Raw genomic sequence first — 5000 nt, 5'->3', positions numbered from 1 at the left:
AAGAGGGAACGCTCCTCTTTTTCTCTTTTTAAGACACTCCTCTTTATCTTTCTCTCACAGATTACATTACAGAGAGAGAAAGGAGGGAACATTCCTCTTTTTCTTTTCATTCCTCCCTCTCTCTCTCTCTCATTACTTGACAGAGAGAAAGAAGGGAACATTCCTCTCTTTCTTTCTTTTAAAAAAAGACATTCCTTCATTCCTCCCTCCCTCTCTCTCTCTCCCTCTCTCTCTCTCTCTTCACCCCCGAAAGAAGAGAGAGAGAGCGAACCTCCGTTAATTTTTTCCCTTCTTTTTTTATTCCTTTTTGTTTCAAAAGTTCTAAAAGTTCTTTTCCTGTCGTTCATCTGCGTGTCTGTTTCTCTCACCCCTTCACGTTTGTCGTTTGTCGGTCACTCTGTGTGTTTGTCGTTTTTTTTCGGACAATAAAAGGATAAAGAGATTAAAAAGCCTCTTGAGTCATGTGGTTTCTTTCGTGGCTAACTCCGGTTAGCTCGGCGCTAGTCCGGCGGAGGAGAGGAGGGGAGGAAAGAGTGAAAGAACGAGGGATCAGAAGAACGACAGGGACAAAAGAACGAGGGAACGAAAGAACGGAATGGCGAAATTCCCGTTCTGCGGGTTTTTGTGGGCCCCGGGTTAGCTTGTTCAAGAGGAATGCGGCCCGGCTAACGAGTGTAGCCTGCTAAACGCTAATAATGTAATGTAATGAGCAGGGGCTAAATGCTAATAATGTAATGTAATGTAATGAGCAGGGGCTAAATGCTAATAATGTAATGTAATGTAATGAGCAGGGGCTAAACGCTAATAATGTAATGTAATGAGCAGGGGCTAAAGGCTAATAATGTAATGTAATGTAATGAGCAGGGGCTAAATGCTAATAATGTAATGCAATGAGCAGGGGCTAAACGCTAATAATGTAATGTAATGAGCAGGGGCTAAACGCTAATAATGTAATGTAATGAGCAGGGGCTAAACGCTAATAATGTAATGTAATGTAATGAGCAGGGGCTAAACGCTAATAATGTAATGTAATGTAATGAGCAGGGGCTAAATGCTAATAATGTAATGTAATGTAATGAGCAGGGGCTAAAGGCTAATAATGTAATGTAATGTAATGAGCAGGGGCTAAAGGCTAATAATGTAATGCAATGAGCAGGGGCTAAACGCTAATAATGTAATGTAATGTAATGAGCAGGGGCTAAATGCTAATAATGTAATGTAATGAGCAGGGGCTAAAGGCTAATAATGTAATGTAATGTAATGAGCAGGGGCTAAATGCTAATAATGTAATGTAATGAGCAGGGGCTAAACGCTAATAATGTAATGTAATGTAATGAGCAGGGGCTAAATGCTAATAATGTAATGTAAAGTAATGAGCAGGGGCTAAAGGCTAATAATGTAATGTAATGTAATGAGCAGGGGCTAAAGGCTAATAATGTAATGTAATGTAATGAGCAGGGGCTAAAGGCTAATAATGTAATGTAATGTAATGAGCAGGGGCTAAACGCTAATAATGTAATGTAGAGAGCAGGGGGCTCATAACCAGAAGGTCGCTGGTTCGATTCCAGCTGTATAAATGAATAAAACTGTAACCTGTGTAAGCGGCTCTGGATAAGAGCTAATGCTAAATGCTAACCACGCATTCAAACATCTATCGCTGACATGAAACATATATAGAAATATTCGATACTGGAGACACAATACGGTGTTTAAATGCCGTCTTTCACCTGCATGGCAGTTAGCAAACCTTAGCTGAGGCGCTACTGCTAGGATATGGGGGAGGTTAACGGCATTTAGCGGCAAATCCCTCTTAAGACGTCAAATTTGTTCCGCTTTGCGCTAACAAGGGACCCAAAACAGACATTACTGGTTTTGCCCGGGGGGAGGGAATCCAGGTGGATTCTTTTCGGAGCCCGTCCTTACTGCGTAATTACAGGCTAACGAATAGCCGCTAATCCCCTGTAAACACACACACACTCGGTGTGTGATTAGCGACGGTGTGTTCAAGCACACAGGCGCTAATAAGGGGGTTGAGGGGGAAAAAAGATAATATTTAGCTTGGTTAGCTTTTTCCTTGCGCTTCTTTGCGCTGTTTAAGATGTTAGCTTAGCTGCTTGGTCCTCTGCGCTTGCACAGGTTACAGTTTTATCCGTTCATACAGCTGGGAATCGAACCGGCGACCTACTGGCTGTGAGCCTCTACTCTTACATTACATTATCAGATATTCTGATCCAGAGCCAACAGAAGCTTGCCCTTCCAAGTTAAACAAAGCTAACGCACACAGCTAACAGAAGTCCCAGACCAGTGAGTGCAACACCGTTCAAGCGCTAATGACAGGTTAGCTTTGCACTAATCTGAATCTAGAAAACTATGATAGGTCAAGCGCATACATTACAATGAGTGTGTGTGTGTGTGTGTGTGTGTGAGTGAGTGTGTGTGTGTGTGTGTGAGAGTGTGTGTGTGTGTGTGTGTGTGAGAGAGTGTGTGTGTGTGTGTGAGTGTGTGTGTGTGTGAGAGTGTGTGTGTGTGTGTGTGTGTGAGAGAGTGTGTGTGTGTGTGTGTGTGTGTGTGTGTGTGTGAGTGAGTGTGTGTGTGTGTGTGTGAGTGAGTGTGTGTGTGTGTGTGTGTGTGTGTGTGTGTGTGTGTGTGTGTGTGAGTGTGTGTGTGAGTGTGCGTGGGCGTCGGGTGACCCCGCGTTGCATCAGCTTCCGAGGAGAGGCCCGGGATTGGACGGCATTCCCTGAGAGGGCGCGGCCTTACCTGTGGTCTCCGTGGAAACTGGGCGGTGTCAAACATACCGGTGCGTAAGGCGTGACTCTGAAATCGCTCTCCTTTAACGGAGCGATAGAACTGCACCTCAAGCGTTAAAGCTAATAATGCTAATGTAATGTAACGGGCAGGGGCTAAACGCTAATAATGCTAATGTAATGTAACGGGCAGGGGCTAAAGGCTAATAATGTAATGTAATGAGCAGGGGCTAAACGCTAATAATGTAATGTAATGAGCAGGGGCTAAACGCTAATAATGTAATGTAATGAGCAGGGGCTTGTAACCGGAATGTCGCCGGTTCGATCCCAGCTGTACAAACGGATAAAACTGTAACCTGTGCAAGCGGCTCTGGATGAGAGCGTCTGGGAAATGAACGTAGCGTAATGCTAACACACACACACACATTCCGAGCCCCCGGGAGCTGCGCCGCTCGGACCATGAGATACACAGCTGAAAAGCGTGACTTTGCCATGCGACCATGTGACCGTCTGGCGTCGCAGGGGAGGGAAACACACACACACACACACACACACACACACACACACACACACACACACACACACACACACACACACACACTCACAAATCCCCACAATAAAGCTTTCATTCCGAAAGGTTACCCGTCAGGAGGGGAGCAGTACCCCCCCTGCGAGTGTATGTGTGTGTGTGTGTGTGTGTGTGTGTGTGTGTCTGTGTGTGTATGTGTGAGAGAGACCCCGTGCGTAGCAGGGGACTGACCCCGGGGGCCCCCCTCGAACCGGGGGGTTCACGGGTTCGCGGGTTAATGAATGGAAATAATTCAAACCAGCCCTGTTGAATAGGGGGACGCTAACGGGCTAACATTCCTTTACCCATAGTTCACCTCTCCCTCCGAGGCTGGGGGGGGCGGGGCCCCGGGGGGCCCCCAGGAATCCTGGGAAGGGTGAAGAATTTCGGACCGGCGGGAGAGTTCGGGGAACCAGGAGGGGGGGGGGTTAGCGCTCGGCTAATAGGCGCCGATGGGGCTCCGCTAACCCGGCTCTCCGCTGACACCGTGTGGTCGGAAACGGCGTTGCGGGGAATCGTGGAATCGGGGGGTTTAAACTTAGCAACGGCGTGTTGCGGGTTCTTGCCTCCGGGTCGTCCGCGATTGGCCGGGGCGACAGGTGCCGTCGTCCCTGATTGGTCAGGACACAGCACGTGTCTTAGGGTGTTGAGGATTTTATGATCTGTAGTGACTGTGTGCTGTGTGTTAGCATGTGCATTTGGTTTCCCTTAGCTCTCGAGGCTGTCTGTTTTCAGATTAGCACAAAGCTAACTCATGGTAGTGTATGTACTTGGCCTCCCTTAGCTTTCTTGGCTGTCTAGATTCAGATTAGCATAAAGCTAACTCACGGTCCTGTGTGTACATATGTTCCCTTAGCTTTCTAGGCTGTTTAGGTTCAGATTAGCACAAAGCTAACTCATGGTAGTGTATGTACTTGGCTTCCCTTAGCTTTCTAGGCTGTCTGGTTTCAGATTAGCGCAAAGCTAGACGGTCTGGGAGCGTGATTAGCCTGGTCTGACCCCGGCAGCCTCACTTAACTCTCAGTGACGCACGTCTGCTTAGCGCCCGCTAAACAAACATCATGCAATGTAATGAATCCCACCGCCGACACCAACACGCTATTGAAATTGTTTTCTTAGCACTAGCATATTAGCTAATACATCACCAGCGATTGTCACAGATAGCGGGCTTGGACCCTGAGCTGGCCCATAAATCGCCCGTATCCGCCGATCCGGGTGGTTATCTGTTCGATCGTTCTTTAAAAGAGCGAGCGGATATTAGCGCGGGAGTTAGCCGTCACGCTATTCAAAGCGGCAGGCGTTTGCGGGTTCGGGTCAGATGGTTATCGGGTTTAATATCCTGTCTGGGGGACGGAGGAGCGTGTGTGTGTGTGTGTGTGTGTGTGTGTGTGTGTGTGTGTGTGCGGTTAGCGCACAGAAAAACAACGCGGAGAGCTACGCCCCGGCCCCAGCGCACCCCGGGGCCGAGTCGGGACCTCACAACCCCCCGTCCTGATACCTTAAGTTCCCTGCGATCAACACGGAGACGCGAGGCCTCCGAACGGCCCGTGCTTCCCGGAGCGGCGATGCTAGGACGTCGCTAACCCCATACCCCCCCCGCCGCCGCCCAGGAGGCGCGACATTCGGCGGCGGGGGGCGGAATGCGTCGGGGTCGGGACCCCAGCCCCCACCCGGAGGCCGGCGCG

This window comes from Megalops cyprinoides, chromosome 8 (assembly GCF_013368585.1).
Source record: "Megalops cyprinoides isolate fMegCyp1 chromosome 8, fMegCyp1.pri, whole genome shotgun sequence".
NCBI lineage: Eukaryota > Metazoa > Chordata > Actinopteri > Elopiformes > Megalopidae > Megalops > Megalops cyprinoides.
Note: the sequence above shows the minus strand (reverse complement) of the source record.